The sequence below is a fragment of the Somniosus microcephalus genome, chromosome 6, assembly GCF_052327205.1.
Source record: "Somniosus microcephalus isolate GS21.2 chromosome 6, FLI_Smic_1.0, whole genome shotgun sequence".
NCBI classification, from domain to species: Eukaryota; Metazoa; Chordata; class Chondrichthyes; order Squaliformes; family Somniosidae; genus Somniosus; species Somniosus microcephalus.
In genome coordinates, this window is record NC_140992.1 from 154465283 (window position 1) to 154483774 (window position 18492).

Here is an 18492-nt window from a genome sequence, read left to right on the forward strand (position 1 = left end):
TGGCAGCCACTGGCGTTTTTTAGTTGCCAACTGCGCAGTAATGAGCGCAATTACAGCACGTTCGACAGGGAGTTGTTGGCGCTGTTTCTGGCTATCTGCCATTTTCATTTTCTTTTGGAAGGGTGCCACTTCACTGCGTTTGTGGACCACAAACCGCTGACTTTTGCTATGGCCAAGACTACCGAACCATGGTCGGCTCGGCAGCAGCGACAACTCACCTTTATTTCAGAGTTTACCACCGACATCCGTCACATGGCCGGCAAGGACAACGTGGTGGCCGATTGCCTCTCGCATGCGTCCATCCAGGCCGACCAGCTAGGAATAGATTATTCACACATGGCTGCCGAGCAAGCAGCCGACCCGGAAACTCAGGCATTTCGTACCGACGCCTCCTGCCTCCAGCCAACAGATGTGCATTTCCACGCGGCGGGTACCTCCTTGCTCTGCGACATCTCCTTGGGGGATCCCCACCCGATCGTTCCGGTTTCCTGGCGTCAGAAAGTCTTTGACGCCATACATGGACTCTCACATCCCGGCGTGAAGGCATCTCAAAAGTTACTGGCATCCAAATTCGTCTGGAGAGGGATGTGCAAGGATGTCCGCAACTGGGCGAACACCTGCATCGTTTGCCAAAGAGCCAAAGTGCAACGTCATGTTAAAGCCCCCTTGGCCACCTTCGAAGTACCGGAACGTCGTTTCGACCACGTCAACGTCAACCTCGTTGGGCCACTTCCGCCGTCACAAGGTTTCACTCACCTCCTGACCATGGTCGACCGCACTACAAGATGGCCAGAGGCGGTTCCTCTGACGTCCACTACCTCCGCGGATGTCGCCAGGCCTTTTATTTCTTCATGGGTGGCACGGTTCGGTGTCCCAGCAGATATTTCATCTGACCGCGGTCCACAATTCTCGTCCAAACTTTGGAACGCTGTAGCCTTAGGTTTGGGCACCAACCTCCATCGCACCATGGTCTACCACCCGCAGGCCAACAGGTTATGTGAGCGCTTTCATCGGTCATTGAAGGTGTCGCTGAGAGCCAGCCTCCAGGGCATTGCATGGGTAGACAGGCTGCCTTGGGTTACGCTTGGTTTGCGTACGGCACCAAAGGAAGGCCGTGGAACTGGTGTACAGCCAGCCACTTCGGGTGCCAGGTGAGTTCTTGCCATCACCAATAAAGCTGTGGTCTGCAGCCGACCAACTGGAAGCTCACTGGGAAGCAGCCCAAGTGTTCCAGCCAATTCCAACGTCACATCACGGTTTTCCAGCCTCCCACATCCCAATGGAGCTAATGCGGGCCAAGTTCGTTTTTGTCCATCACGATGCCCATCGCAGTCCACTCAGGCCTCCTTATATGGGCCCTTTCCGAGTATTGCAGGCGGGTGCCAAGAGCTTTTTGGTCAACATCGGTGGCAAGCCCAACCACATTTCAATTGACTGCCTCAAGCCCACGCACCTGGACCTCGAACAACCAGTCGAAACTGCACAACCACTGCATCGTGGTCGACCGCCCGCTGCTACCATGCCTGACCGGATCGCTCATCAACTGCCCAGCAAATTCCTCTCCGGGAATATAGGAGTCGTTCGAACAGGCTTGTCCGACCTCCTCTTTGATTCACTTTTGTTATTAAAGACAATTCTGGGGGGGCGCATGTGGCAGAGCCACCAAGGAACTCTTATACGAATGTATATAATTGCCTTTAAATCTGTATTCTTTCGCTGTATGTAAATAGCGCGGTCTCTAAAGGGTTAAGACCAAACGCGATGACGTCATCACGTGGGTCACATGACGTTCCCAATGGCGGGAAACGTCATGATGTCATGACATCAGGCTGAGGGGCCTCCCCTTCTCAGTCCTCGTGGAGCCAGCATTAAGCAAGCACCTGTTGATTTGTTCTCCTGCGTTTTTGTTTGTTACTTCCACCAGTTTGCATTAAACATCATTTTGGTTAGCTGTTTGACTCGCTCTCAGTATTTTCGTCAGGAATTTACCAATTCCTACAACCGCCTATTTCCACCTCCGTAACATCGCCCGTATCTTCCCCTGCCTCAGCTCATCTGCTGCTGAAACCCTCATCCATTCCTTAGTTATCTCTAGACTTGACTATTCCAATGCACTCCTGGCTGGCCTCCCACGTTTTACCCTACGTAAACTTGAGGTCATCCAAAACTCGGCTGCCCGTGTCCTAACTCGTAACAAGTCCCATTCACCCATCTCCCCTGTGTTCGCTGACCTACATTGGCTCCCGGTTAAGCAACGCCTTGATTTCAAAATTCTCCTCCTAGTTTTCAAATCCCTCCATTGCCTCACCTCTCCCTACCTCTGTAATCTCCTTCAGCCCCACAATCCCCCGAGATATCTGTGCTCCTCTAATTCAGCCCTCTTGAACATCACTGATTATAATCGCTCAACCATTGGTGGCCGTGCCTTCTGTTGCCTAGGTCCTAAGCTCTGGATTTCCTTGCCTAAACCTGTCTGCCTTGCTCTTTCCTCCTTTAAGACGCTCCTTTAACCTACCTCTTTGACCAAGCTTTTGGTCACCTGCCCTAATTTCTCCTTATATGGCTCGGTGTCAAAAGTTTTTGTCTTATAACACTCCTGTGAAGCGCCTTGGGAAGTTTTACTGCATTAAAGGTGCTATATAAATACATGTTGTTGTTGTTGTTTTAATCATTTAAATATAGCATAACTAGATAATATCCATTCAAACCTCAATGCAGCCAAATTTTAAAGTATAAAATGTTGCTTGAATGACACGTTCCTTCAGTGCTTTGTTAACAGGGCAACACGAACTCAGTGTTAATTTACAAGGCAGCAATTCCATTCTTGCAGGCAGTTTGTGAGCTGATTCTGAATCCCTGAATCCTAAATTCCAGTGCCTTTACATTCTTGGTGCACGTTCCCTTCTATTTCAATACTTGTACGATTCAGGTGCACTCTCTATGGCTTTGTATATCAAGCAAGTACTTTTGTTTGACTCAGTATCAGGGAAATGATGTGGGTTTGAAGATACAAGAGCATTGGCGATATTCAATGGCGCCCCAGACATGGCTCAGTGAATGGTAGCACACTCACCAGTAGGTGGTGGGTTCAATCCCACTCTAAGAAACTTCAGCCCAACATTGAGGCTGAAGCGTCAGTGATTTTGGGTGAGACAATAAACCTGCTCTCTCAGGTGGGCGCAAAAGATCCCTGGCACTGTTTTAAGAAGCACAGGAGAGTTCTCCATGTGTCTGAGCCAAAATTTACCCCTCAAACAACACCACTGAAAACAAGGTTCATTGGTCATTTATCTCCTTGCTGATTGTGGACATGGCTGTGCATTACCTTACTGTATTTGCCTACATTATAAAAGTGACTACACTTCAAAAGTCATTGAATGTCTGTGAAGTGCTTTGAGACATCCTCAGGAGTCATTTCAGCACAAGTCTTTCAGTCTTTTAGTGGGAGATCAGGAATGTAACCTCAAGAAATGCGACGAGTCTAAGATGTACATAGTGTCTGATGAGAGGTTAGAGCTCTGTCCAGAAAAGCTAACACTACACAGATAAAGTTTGCGGAATCTTTCCCCAGAGACTAAATGAATTGGATAGAGTCAAGGATACTGTTTGCAATGTGAAATCCAAGTGAAAAGGTCCGCAGCACAGGAGACTAGCAAGGCTATCAATTCAACTGATACATTGACCAACATCAGCGCTGGACTGCATGTATTAAAGACACAAAATATTGCTAATTCCCCTTGTTTATTTAATGTACTTGGAGCTGGTAATCCCAAAGGTCATTGAGTACATTATGTAAAAATAAAACTTTCTTTTCAACCTAACCGTCACTTTCGTGGCAGTTTGGTCACAGAAGTAGGTTTTCAGGAGCATCTTAAAGCAGGAAAGAGAGGTAGAGAGGCGGAGAGGTTTAGGCAGAGGATTCCAGAGTTTAGGACTTAGGCAACTGAGGGCATGGCCGCCAATGGTGGAGCGATTAAAATTGGGGATAAGAAGGAGGCCAGAATTGGAGAAGCGCAGATATCTCGGGGGGTTGTAGGGCTGGATGAGATTACAGAGAAAGGGAGGGTTGAGGCCATGGAGGGATTTGAAAACATGGATGAGAATTTTGAAATCAAGGCGTTGCTTAACTGGGAGCCAATGTAGGTCAGCGAGCACAGGGGTGATGGGTGAACGGGACTTGGTGCGAGTTAGGACACGGGGAGCAGAGTTTTGGATGACCTCAAGTTTACGTAGGGCGGAATGTGGGAGGCCAGGCAGGAGTGTGTTGGAATAGTCAAGTCTCAAGGTAACAAAGGCATGGATGATGGTTTCAGCAGTGGATGAGCTGAGGCAGGGGCGAGCTCAGGCGATGTTCCGGAGGTATGACACCAAGGTTGCGAATAGTCTGGTTCAGCCTCAGAGAGTTGCCAGGGAAAAGGATGGAATCAGTAGGTAGGGAACGGGGTTTGTAGCGGAGACTCAAGACAATGGCTTCGATCTTCCCAATATTTAGTTGGAGGAAATTTCTGCTCATCCAGAACTGGATGTTGGACAAGCAGTCTGACCATATAGAGACAGTGAAGTGGTTGAGAGACGTGGTGGTGAGGTAAAGCTCGGTGTCGTCAGCGTACACGTGCAACCTGACGTCGTGTTTTTGGATGATGTCGCTGAGGGGCAACATGTAGTTGAGAAACAGGGGTGGGCCAAGGATTGATCCTTGGGGGACACCAGAGGTAATGATGTGGGAGCGGGAAGAGAAGCCATTGCAGGTGATTCTCTGGTTACAATTATATAGATAAGAATGGAACCAGGTGAGTGCAGTCCCACCCAGCTGGATGATGGTGGAGAGGCGTTGGAGGAGGATGGAGTGATCAACCATGTCAAAGGCTGCAGACAAGTTGAGAAGGACGAGAAGGGATTGTTTACCTTTGTCACAGTCACAAAAGATATAATTAGTGACTTTCATAAGAACCGTTTCGGTACTGTGGCAGGGGCGGAAACCCGATTGGAGGGATTCAAACATGGAATTCCGGGAAATACTGGCACGGATTTAGGTGGTGATAGCACATTCAAGGATTTTCGAGAGGAAAGGGAGGTTGGAGTTGGGGCGGTATTTTGCAAGGACGGAGGGGTCAAGGGTTGTTTCTTTGAGGAGAGGGGTGATGATGACAGATTTGAAGGGGTGTGTGACAGTACCTGAGGAGAGAGAGCCGTTAACAATATCAGCTAACATGGGAGCCAGGAAGGGAAGTTGGGTGTTCAACAGTTTAATGGGAATAGGGTTGAGGGAGCAAGAGGTGGGTTTCATGGACAAGATGAGCTCGGAGAGGGCATGAGGGGAGACTGCGCGGTGGGCTAGGAGAAGGGAGGGAAGCAATAGTGGCAGCTGATTGGATGGTCTTAATTTTAGTGACAAAGAAGTCCACAAGTTCCTCGCACTTGCTGTTGGAGGTGAGGATGGATTAGCCAGGAGAGAGGGGTTGAAGAAGATAGTTTGCAGGAGAGAAAAGAAGCCATGGGTTATCTTTGCATTCCAGGATCATTCTGGAACAGTGAGCAGTTTAGGCAGACAGAGCAAGACCCGATAATGCTTTATGTGGGCCAGCCAGATCTGGCGATGAATGGTTAAACCAGTTGTCCACCATATCCGTTCAAGTCTGCATCCCTTGGACTTAAGGGGTGAAGATGAGAGCCGTACCAGAGGAACGACCAGGTTGAAACAGACTAATGATTTTGATGGTGACTAGGGCATCCAAGGTGGAGGTGAGGGTGTGTTTGAGCAGATTGGTAGCTACAGAAATGTTGTAGTGAATGGAGGGCCAAAGGCTGGACAGTTGGGATTTTGAAAGGGCAATTGTAAATGAATTGGGAGAGAGTTTTTTCCATGAGTGGACAAAGAAAGAAGTAGGGTTGGGAGGGGAAGGGGGATGTGGGTGGAGAGCGATACAAGGAATTGTTCAGAGGTGGCCTTATCTGTGATTGACACGATGGGAGTAGCACAGACACGTGAGATGGCAAGGTCAAGAGGTTGGCCATGAATATTTCATTTCCCACACTGAGGCTGCAGGGCCCGTTTACTAGGTGCTTTGTGCTCATACAAATTGGAAATGGTCGATCCCACCTGACCGTACGGGACCAAAACTCATTCAATATGAGGGCAATGCGGTTGATGTGGTGTACATGAACTTTCAAAAGGCATTTGATAAAGTGCCACATAATAGGCTTGCCAGCAAAGTTGAAGCCCATTGTAAGATTCGCTATATTCCCACATTCTCCCCAAGGTTATTATTAATAAAAGAGACCCTGCATGGACATTTTAAAAAGGGTACCCAAAGATGGCGTCCGCACCTCGTGACCAAAAGCCTGCAAGATTTTAAAAGCTTGGACTCTGTGGCACAAGCAGCTTTTGGGGAAATCGAAACCTAAAATGCAGTTTCTGTGAAGAAGCACTTTGTATTTTGGAAAGCAGACAGAACATTGAATATGCATTAAGCCAGATCGTAGACAGATCAAAACCAGTTAGGCCTATACTTGAGGCCATCAAGTTGTTTGCATCTATAATTGGAAACAGCTTAAGGAAGCCATCGAGGCTGGACAGGCCGATTAGGATGCATTAATAACAATACAGCTCAGACATCAGGCCATTAGGTGTGATAAACAGCCATCTAAAAACAGTTAGTTTAGGTTGCTACAATTATTTAAACTAGCCCGCCAAAATTGGAACAATGAACTAACCTGATTTGGCGCGCAGATAAGGGGCTATCGTAAGGAGTATAACTGCAGGCCCCGGGTAGCAATCTCGCTCTGCTCTCTTGCTTGCTTGCTCTTGCCCTGGTCCCTGCTCTCGTGGCTCCAGCCTCTTGGGCTGCCGCTCGTACTTGTGCCCTTGCCTCGTGGTGGGTTCTCTCCTCGCTCCCCGTAGCAGATTTTCAGTAACCAGTTACACCATATCAATTGCGGGGAAGGGGAACGAGACCCAAGTCCATAGCCATGCAGGATGCCCAGGGTGCAGAAAGGGTGAGACGAAGTTGAGCAGGTAGCCCAGGACTTGTATAGTAGTCCAGCGAGATGAGACGAGTAGAGACAAAGAAGACGATAACAACTCGATAAGGGCAGAGCAGGGCAGCGAAAAATGTAAACCAAGCGCCTAGTTATAAGCTGGCGCTTGGGAAGACCAACACCTTGTCGAATACTGCGAAAACGCAGGTGGCCACGCCATGACGAATAGACTGGCGTTCTTAAGGTTGGGTAGGAAAATCTAGACAGATAAAAGTGCCAACTGCCCTGTAGGCACAACGTTGCAGCCGACAACCGCCCGAGGGAAATGAAGAGGAGAACCCATCGCGACGAGACGACGACGGCAGCGGAGGGGAGAAGGTGCAGCAGATCCTGAAGACCATGTGGCGACGGGGTACCTAGAAGGACCAAAGACCAGATCTCAAAACTCACACTCATTAACAGTTGGCTTTATTTTAGATTGGTGAGCATGAATTCTGGCCCCTCATAGATTAATCTAGTTAGGTATAGGGGGTGGGATAAGGATAAGGGGATTGTTAAGATAGTTTGTTTTCCCTCGATGTGCCGTGTGTTCCCCATTCCCTGTATAAGTATAGTTATTTTGTATTTGCCTGTAGTTTTATACTAGTAACTTCTCGTAAGGCTATGTTAATTTCTATTTTAATAAAATCTTGGTTTGCTTACACCCAAACCACCCGTCTACTCGAGTCTTTCTGTATCACCGCCTGTACCTAATCTGGTGTCTAGAACCCAGGGGTGTGGGAGCGATTCGAACCGCTCACAAACAGTCAGGGGCATAACTGACTGGGCGCACGCGCCACACCCAACCACCCCCACACCATGGAATAAAAGGGACAGTGGCAGCATAGATATGAAATTGGGTAAGTGACAGGAAACAGAGAGTAGTGGTGAATGGTTGTTTTTTGGACTGGAGGAAGGTACACAGTGGTGTTCCCCAGGGTTCGGTTCTAGGACCATTGCTTTTCTTGATACATATTAATGATTTGGACGTGGGTGTACAGGGCACAATTTCAAAATTTCCAGATGGCACAAAACTTGGAAGCATAGTGAACAGTGAGGAGGAGAGTGATAGACTTCAGGAAGACATAAACAGTCTGGTGAAATGAGTGGACACGTGGCAGATGAAATTTAATGCAGAAAAGTGTGAAGTGATACATTTTGGTAGAAAGAATGAGGAGAGGACATTTAAACTAAATGGTACAATCCTAAAGTGGGTGCATGAACAGCGAGACCTGGGGGTATGTGCGCACAAATCGTTGAAGGTGGCAGGGCAGGTTGAGAAAGTGGTTGAAAAAACATATGGGATTCTGGGCTTCATAAATAGTGGCAAAGAGTACAAAGGCAAGGAAGTTATGATGAACCTATATAAAACACTGGTTCGGTCTCAACTGGAGTATTGCGTCCAATTCTGGGCACCGCACTTTAGGAAGGATGTGAAGACCTTAGAGAGGGTGTAGAAAAGATTTACGAGAATGGTTCCAGTGATGAGGGACTTCAGTTACGTTGATAGACTGGAGAAGCTGGGGTTGTTCTCCTTGGAGCAGAGAAGGTTGAGAGGAGATTTGATAGAGGTGTTCAAAATCATGATGGGTCTGGACAGAGTAGATCGAGAGAAACTGTTCCCATTGGCAGAAGGGTCGAGAACCAGAGGACACAGATTTAAGGTGATTGGCAGAAGAACAAAAGGCGACATGAGGAAAAACTTTTTTACTCAGCGAGTGGTTAGGATCTGGAATGCACTGCCTGAGAGGGTGGTGGAGGCAGATTTAATCACGGCTTTCAAAAGGGAATTGGATAAGTACCTGAAGGAAATTTTTTTGCAGGGCTAAGGGGTAAGGGTGGGGAAGTGGGACTAGCTGAAGTGCTCTTGCAGAGAGCCGGCATGGGCTTGACAGGCCAAATGGTCTCCTTCAGTGCTGTAAGCATTCTATGATTTTATTCAGGTCAAACTCCCAGCGTAGACTGGATATCATGCTGGGAACTCACCAAAGGGTGTGGGGTGGAACATCTGGAATGGCTGTAGCCATTAAAGGGTTGCAGCTGATATTTAAAAGGATCAGCCACTTAAAGGTGTCTTGTTTTGCACACTTTGTACAAAAATTATAAATTGCAGGACAATGGGGTATTACAGTTTAACTCTTTAATGAAGCATCAGGTCTGTAAGTTTTCTCAATCAATACAGCAGTACAGCACCCTGTGGACAACATGGAGTCAGGACCCCTGGGTCTTCTAAACAATAGCAGTCCTTACAGATGCCTGCAGGCCAATGACAACTCAGCATGTGATCACATGTGAATATAATAGGTATTCCTTACAGATGCCTGCGGGCCAATGATAAATCAATATGCAAATGTTACATTGTAGGAACGAAGGTTCCTATCAAAAAGACTGAGTTCGACTCAGGTAATTAAATTAATGAACTTTAATGAAATCAAACGAGTTTAAACTGGAAACTGCTAGAACACATCAATAACAGGTCTACTCTCCTTGAGGGCTCCACGAGGTGTAAGAATTCACAATAATTTACAGTTCTGAAGATTCATTTTTTTGATTAAAGTATCCCTGGGCGATGAGCTTTTAAATTTCCAGGGATATAAATGGCGGACACCACATGGCCGAGACAAAAGAGTCTTGGAATGCAGCTTTCTGTGTCTGGAAGTAAGGTTCAATGAAGACAAAGGACATCTAAACTGCAGAAGAGACTTTTGTATCTTGAATGGGAAGCGTTAACATTTGAATGGACTTTAAATCACCCCAGTACTGGACAATAGAGCAGTTGTATCTCCCTTTTGTTCCAGCACAGGGAGCTCCGAAAATCACATTAACTCAATCCAACCACTTTGAGTTAGCCTATCACAGCTTTCTCTTGTGTATTGGACTCTTTTGGGTGAGGAATTTTGCACACAGCCTTGCAAGGCAGGATGGGAGGGGCTCACCAGATATAAAGATAAGAGCTGAGAAGCCAGCTCACTCTCTTGACTTCCTGGGACCATAGGTGAGCTCTCTCTCTCTCTCTCTCTCTCTCTCTCTTCGCTGGACCACATGTGAGCAGAGTTTCTGACTCCTCAACAAGGCAACCTAGCAGGAGTTAAGGGGGGATGGTGATTTAAGGGAATTGCTAAGATTGTTTAAATAACATTGTAGCCATTGTATCCCTCGTTTTCGCCGTCTGCAACCCCCCTGTTATATAATTTTACAATTTTACTGTGTTCGTGTGGGATAGTTTGATATTTTGACTGTAGTTTCTTTTAGTTAATAAAGCTTGATTTTTTTCTCTCATCCAAACCACGTGTTCCGTTTTAATATAATTAATTATAAGTTCCTCCACTCAGAACTAAAGGAGGGGTAGTGATTCGTAACAGCTGTTTGTAAATTGGTTTAGAGTGCAGCAGCAAAAAGACTGCTGGCCAGGTAGATTACCTTAAACCAGTTTAAAAGAAGCCCCCTTAAATCCTTACAGAGGACATCCCCTTTTCAGGAGACTGACGTCGTGATGTCATCACGTTCTTCCCGCCATTGGGGCATCACGTGACTAATGGCATGGCATCATCACGTTGAAACCGTGCTGTAAAGGTAACTAGGCATTGTACAGTCAAACAATGTAATTAAACATACAGGCACAGACAGTAACTACATTGCTGTTAAAGGAATTATGTACAACCGCTCTGAGTCCTTTGGTGGCTCCGCCACATGCGCCCCCACAGGATTATCTTTAACAGAAAAGGTGAGGCGAGGAAGAGGCCTGATGAGCCTGTCCGATCGACTTCGATACCCTGGTAGAGGAAGTTGATGACCGATGGATGAGTTGGCAGTCGGTGGCAGCTGAGCAGGCACGGCGAGCGCAGTCGGGTTGTCAGGTGGCTTTGGTTGATCAGGTGCAGCAGCAACGGGCGGTCGGCCATGTTTGGGTGGTTGAGCGACTACGACAGGGTGGTCCAGGTCCAGGTGAGCCGGCTTCAAGCGGTCCACCGAGATGTGATCCGGTTTCCTTCCGACGTCAACCAAAAAGGATTAGTCTCCCGGTTCGATGATGCGGAAAGGACCAGTGTAAGGGGGTTTGAGCAGATCCCGGTGAGCGTCGTGTCGGATGAAGACATACTCCACATTCTTCAGTCCCGGTGGCACGTAGGGGGTCTGCAAACCGTGATTGGACGTAAGTATCGGAGCAAAGCATCTGGCCGCTTCGTGGTGGCGAACGAGTTGCCGGGAGGCGGACCATGGCTCTGTGGGAGAAGGGAGGAAATCTCCTGGTACACGGAGCGGCTGGCCATAGACGAGTTCAGCTGAAGACGATTGTAGATCGTCTTTGGGCGCCGTACGGAGACCCAACAGGACCCATGGGAGTCTGTCCACAAATCCTGCGCCTTGAAGAGTGGCCCGAAGAGAGGCTTTAAGTGACCTGTGGAATCGCTCACAAAGGCCGTTTGCCTGCGGATGATAGGCGGTGGTGCGATGAAGTTTGGTAACGAGCCCCTGAGCCACAGCGTTCGAAAGATCCGAGGAAAATTGTGGCCCACGGTCAGTGGAGATGTCCGCTGGTACCCCGAAACAGGTGACCCAACAGGAGATGAAAGCTCTAGCGACGTCTGCTGACATGGTGAAAACCAAAGGAATTGCCTCTGGCCACCTCGTGGTGCGGTCCACTATGGTGAGGAGATGAGTATAACCCTGAGAAGGCGGAAGCGGCCCCACGAGGTCCACATGCACGTGGTCAAAATGACGCTCCGGAACAGTGAATGCAGCCTTGACATGACGCTGGACTTTGGCCTTCTGGCATACGACGCAGGTATTAGCCCAGTCATGGACAACGATGTGCATACCTTTCCAGATGAACTTGGCTGACATAAGCCATTGCGAAGCCTTCATCCCTGGGTGCGACAACCCGTGTATGGCATCAAAAACCCTCCGGCGCCATGTGACTGGCAGTATGGGATGAGGGACTCCCATGGAAACGTCGGAAAGGAGCGTGGCACCTGCGGCCTGGAAGACGACGTCGGTCGCTTGGATGCTAGAGGGAACGGTTCGATATGATTGGACCTCCGAATCTGAAACCTGATCTGCCACCATGAGGGCATAGTCGATTCCCAGGTGCACCGCGTGGACCAACGCATGGGCGAGTCAATCTGCCACCAGGTTGTCCTTACCAGCACGATGGCATAGTGGTTAGCACTGTTGCCTCAAAACACCAGGGACCCGGGTTCGAATCCGGCCTCAGGCGACTGTCTGTGTGGAGTTTGCACATTCTCCCCGTGTTTGCGTGGATTTCCTCCGGGTGCTCCGGTTTCCTCCCACAGTCCAAAGATGTGCGGGTTAGGTTGATTGGCTATGATAAATTGACCCTTAGTGTTAGGGGGATTTAAATACGTGGGGTTACGGGGATAGGGTGGGATATGTGTTGGTGTAGGGGTTACGGGGATCGCGTGGGATATGTGTCGGTGCAGGCTCGATGGGCCGAAATGGCCTCTATCTGCACTGTGGGGTTTCTGTGATTCTGTGATTCTGTGAATGTCCGTGGTAAATTCGGAAATGAACGTCAAGTGACGTTGTTGACGAGCGGACCACGGTTCGGTGGTCTTGGCCATGGCGAACATAAGGGGTTTGTGGTCGACAAAAGCCGTAAAGGGACGCCCCTCCAATAAAAACCAGAAATGGCGAATGGCGAGGAAAAGGGCCAGTAGTTCCCTATCGAAGGTGCTGTACTTTTGTTCATTTGTTCGCAATTGACGGTTGAAAAACGCCAGCGGTTGCCACGTGCCATTGACCCACTGTTCTTGCACCGCACCGATGGCGCAGACTGACGCATCGGTGGTAAGGGCGATAGTAGCACCGGGAAGTGGGTGCGCCAGCATGGTTGCGTTGGCCAAAGCGTTCTTGGTGTCGCCGAATGCCTGTATCATTTCAGCTGTCCAGCAGATTGCGTCTTTACTGGACTTGCCCTTGAGGGCCCCGAACAAGGGTTGCATGAGTTGAGCCGCCTTGGGGACGAAACGGTGGTAGAAGTTGACCATCCCCAGGAACTCCTGCAAGGCCTTGACTGTCGACGGCCGTGGGAAAGAAGTAACCGCCTCAACCTTCGTCGCAAAGGGACGGCACCGTCTGATGTTATGTGATGTCCCAGGAAGTCGATTTGTTGCAGGCCGAACTGGCACTTGGCCGGGTTGATGATTAAACAGTGTTGGCTGAGGCGCGTAAAGAGGGAAGGCAAATAGGAGATGTGCTCCTCCTTGCTGGCACTGGCGATGAGTATGTCGTCAAGGTGGACAAAAAGGAAACGCAGGTCTCGAAGAACGGAGTCCATTAAACACTGTAACGCCTGTGCTGCGTTCTTTAAGCCAAACGGCATCCGCAGGAACTCAAAGAGGCCAAAAGGGGTGATGACCACGGTTTTGGGGACGTCTTGTGGGTGCACTGGTACCTGGTGATATCCACGGACGAGGTCGACTTTAGAGAAGATAGTATTTCCCGCCAAGTGGACCGAGAAGTCCTGCATATGCGGGATCGGGTACCGATCCTGAGTGGTGGCGTCGTTGAGGCGTCGGTAGTCACCGCATGGCCGCCAGCTGCCACCTAGTTACGGCATGATGTGGAGAGGCGAAGACCAGGGACTCTTCGATTGCCTAATGATGCCGAGCCGCTCCATTGTGGCAAGCTCCGCCTTCGCAGCTGCGAGCTTGCCAGGTTCGAGCCTTCTAGCCCGCGCATAAACCGGGGAGCCAGTAGTGGTGATGTGATGTTCAACACCATGTTTCGTCGCCGAAGAGGAGAAGGTGGGCCTTGTCAGCTCCGAACACTCCCCGAGGAGCCGCATGAAGTCATCTGGAGGAGGGAAAGCACAGGCAATGGAGCGCGCCACGGAGTTACCATGGAAGCATGAAATCGAGTGGAAGGTGGCCGCGTTGATCAGCCGGCGGTGCTGGACACCGACTAGTAGGCTGTTGGCACACAGAAAATCTGCCCCTAGGATAGGCTGTGAGACCGTAGCCATGACGAAATCCCAAAAGAACGCTGACCGCCGAAACAGACTTCGACCCGCCGCTTTCGGAACGTTCGAATAGCTGCGCCATTAGCTGCTATGAGGGAAAAACCGAAGTTCCCAGTCTGCGTGTCGAGCTTCGACGCAGGTAGAATGCTACACTCCACCCTGGTGTCACAAAGGAAATGGCGGCCTGAGAGGGAATCGGTGATATAGAGGAGTTTCCCCGTAGAACCGACGGCCATCGCCACCGCGGAACGCCCGTTAGACTTGATCATCCGTCGCCAGGGACGCCGCCTGCGCCTTCTTGGTTTTCTTTTGGTGAAAAACTGCAGGGGGAGCGGCAGCATCATGCTTTCGCACCAAAATGGGTGCGGCAGGAGCATCAGCCCACTGTAGGAGAAACCGGGACCGCGTCTGTGGGGGGTGGGCACCTCGTGGCCGCACAGCACTGCTGGGTAACCGTGAAAATCTTATCGGCTTCGGCCGCAAGCTTGGCGCAGTCAGAAATGTCGGAGCTGGCCAGGGCAGCCTGAACCTGTTCAGGCAGTTGATAGAGGAAAAGCTCCCGGAAGATGAAACATTCCGGTTCAGCACCCAAGAGCGTGAGCATTTGGCTCATGAGCTCGGATGGTTTGGAGTCCCCGAGGCCGGGCAGCGTGATGAGCCGGCGAGCCCGCTCCGACTTTGATAGCCCGAAAACCTGAAGCAACCGCGCCTTAATTGCATCATACTTGCTGTCAGTAGGAGGACTACCGAGGAGGCTGATGATCTGTGATGCAGTTGCACTGTCGAGGGTGGAGGCCACATAATAATAACGGGTCTGATCCGCGTTGACGTTCTGAATGGCGAACTGGGCTTCAGCCTGGATGAACCAGGCGTCTGGTTGTTGCTCCCAGAACTGTGGCAGTTTCAGCGTGACGGCGTTCTTGTCCATGTCGAATCTTCCACGAAAATCATTCGTAGAAGTCGGGGTCACCAATTTAGGAATGGAGGTTCCTATCAAAAAGACTGAGTTTGACTCAGGCAATTAAATTAATGAACTTTAATGAAATCAAACGAGTTTAAACTGGAAACTGCTAGAACACATCAATAACAGGTCTAATCTCCTTGAGGGCTCCACGAGGACTGATCCCCTGATCAGGAGACTGACATCATGACGTCATCACGTTCTTCCCGCCATTGGGGCATCACGTGACTAACGGCATGACGTCATCACGTTGAAACCGTGCTGTAAAGGTAACTAGGCATTGTACAGTCAAACAGTGTAATTAAAGGTACAGGCACAGACAGTAACTACATTGCTGTTAAAGGAATTATGTAGAACTGCTCTGAGTCCTTTGGTGGCTCCGCCACAACATCCCCTTTCTTTTAAAAGAAAAATGTTATGCATTACTTTTGAACCTTTCTTCTACATAATGTTCTCAGTAGCATCAACATATAAGTAAACTCAACATTGAAACTAGTACTGAAAACATCTCAACGTTTCAATAACGATGTACAGTTTTTATTAAGGCAGCGATCCGCCTACACCCTTTGACAGTTCACAAGTCAAGGATAACTCTAGGCTTGACCTCTCATCCCGACCTTGTGTGGTATGGAACTGAGCATGCTCCTGAATCGGTCAACAATTCCGGTTCAGGTTTAGGTTCAGGTAAGTATGATGTGTTTTGTGTACTGCTCTGTTGATCACACTCTGTTGAACTGATCCACTCGTCGGAATGACGGTGTTGTTCCTTGGTGTTCAGGAGGCGCCTGCGGTTGCGGCGGTACACCTGTCCTTCTGTGGTGCGGATGTGATACGATCACTCAGTGTCAGCTGGCTGGATGACGACTGCTGGCTTCCAGTAGTCATGCTCCTGGATTCTGACGGATTCTCCATTGTGCAGCGGTGGCAGTAGTCTAGCTGACCTGTCATAGTATCTCTTTTGGTGTTGCTGTATCTGTACATGCTTTGCATGCACTTGCTTGCAGCTGGCGACCTGCCAGGGCCTGTCTGGGATACAGTGAGGTATCATGGGCTCTTTGACATTTGATGGGCGGCGTTCTAGACAAATGGAACATTTTCTGACAATGTCCTCAATGTGTTTGCACATTCCGGGCCAAAATATAATGTCACATGCTCTTTGTTTGCATTTTTCCATGCCCATATGTCCAGCATGAATTTTTGTCAACATCTCTTCTCTGAGACTGGTAGGAATGATGATTTTCTCCCCTTTGAAGACGATTCCGTTGATTTGTGACAGTTCGTCTCTGTGGTTCCAGAATTCAGATATGCTCTGAGGGCATTTCCTCCTTTCCTCAGGCCATCCTTCATGTATGACTTTGCTCAGCAGTGTGAGTTGTGCATCTTTCTCTGTTCCTGCTCAGATCTCCTTCAGTTTTGAGTCACTCACAGGTAAGCTGTTGTACACCATGTGCACCTGCACATCCATGCCTTCACTGAGGCTGTTGTCCTGGTAGCTAAGAGACTTTCTGGAGAGCGTGTCTGTGACAGGAATGTCTTTGCCTGGACAGTGAATGATTGTGAAGTCATACTTCTGTAGCTGAATGATCATTCTCTGTAGCCTTGGTGGGGCTCTGCGGCTAGTGGTTTCCTCATGATTGACTCGAGGGGCTTGTGGTCGGATTCCACAATGACCTGTCGGCCATAGACGTACTGGTGGAAACGCTTGCATCCAAACAGAATTGCATATAGCTCTTTCTCGATTTGAGCATAGTTGATTTCACTGTCTGAGAGAGATCTGGAAGCGTAGCCGATGGGCTTTCCTTCTTGCAGTAATACTGTGCCTAGTCCGTACTTTGATGCGTCCACTTGTAGTCTGAGCTCTTTGTTGGGGTCGAAGTAGGCAAGAACTGGTCCTGGTTCTCTGGTGATTAGGTCTTTCATTTTCTGAAATGCTGTGTCATGTTGTTTGTCCCACAAGAACTCATTGGATTGTTTGAACAACTGACGCATGGTGCATTGATTTCGGAGAGGCTCGGGCAAACTTGGCTAAGTAGTTAACCATGCCTAGTACTGTCTCTAGCTCTGCACAGTTCTTCAGCGGCTCCATCTTCTTGATGGCGGAGATTTTCTCTGGATCTGACTTAATGCCATCTGTTGAGAGGTGATGTCCGAAATAACTGATCTCGGTGGATCCGATTGTGCTTTTCTCGGGGTTGAGCTGGATACCTTTCTCCCAAGATCTTTGTAGCATCGCACGGAGGTTCCTGTCATGTTCCTCTCTATTCCTGCCATAGATGAGGATGTCGTCTACGATTGCGACTACTCTGTCGAGGCCTTCATAGGTTTCGTCGATCTTCCACTGGAATTCACCCTGAGTTGAGATAAGACCAAATGGTAAATGCAGAAATCAGTAGCATCCAAATGGTGTGTTGAACGTTGTTAGCTTAGATGACTCTTCCGTGAGCTTGATAGTCCAGTATCCTGATCGTGCGTCCATTACACTGAAGTAACGTGCTCCCACTAGCTTGGGTGTGATGTCATCTAGCATTGGTAGAGGGTAGTGAGGGCGTTTCATAGCCTTGTTCAAATCTCTGGGGTCGAGACAGACTCTGAGCTTGCCTGTACGTGGTTTCTCAACCAATACTAACGCGTTGACCCACTCTGTCGGTTCTGTTTCCCGGACGATGATTTTTGGATTCTCCATGCTCTGCAGCTCCTCCTTCAGGTGACTACGCAGATCAAGGGGTATCCTTCTCAGTGGGCAAACCACAGGGGTTGCTGCTGGGTCAAGGTGAATAGTGCATTCACCTGGGAATAGTCCGATTCCTTTGAAAACATCAGCAAACTCCTCCATGACTGTCTGCTTCTCAACTGGCGCTGTCAATGATAGCACTAGCTTGACGAGGTCCATGTCTAAACATGCCTTTAGACCTAGCACTGGCGGTGCTTGAGTGTCAATAATGTAAAAGTCCAGCATCATGTCGCTTTCTTTGTACTTGCATTTCATCACACATGTGCCTTTTACAATGAGCTGCTCACCCCCATAGCCGGTCAGTCTGAGTGAGGTGGGCTGTAGCTCACACTCATCCTTCAAGCTGTGATACTCACTCAGAGGAATTACATTAACCTGAGATCCAGTGTCTAGTTTAAACTTAAGCTCTTTGCCCTGTTTTCCTATCTCAATATTGGCATAGGCTTGCTCAGTCCCTGAAATCTGTTTTTTCTGTGACACAGAATCAATAAACTGTTCCTTTGCATTTGGCTCTCTGGCTGTCACTCACTGTGTGTACTGCTTTTCCGAAAACAGTCTTGCAAACTTTAGCAAAGTGGTTCCGTTTACCACATTTAGTACATTGCGTTCCTTTGGCAGGGCAGTACTCCTTTTTTCCATGCCAGTTGTTTCCACAATATCCACAGTTTTTGAAGCATTTTATGTCTGTGTCGCCCATTTTTAGAACTCACGCTGTTCTTTCTGTTCTGAAACTCGCTCTCTGGGCAGTGTTCTTTGGTGTGTATCTATTAACTGCGTGCACTGTCTGTGCACTCGAGCTGC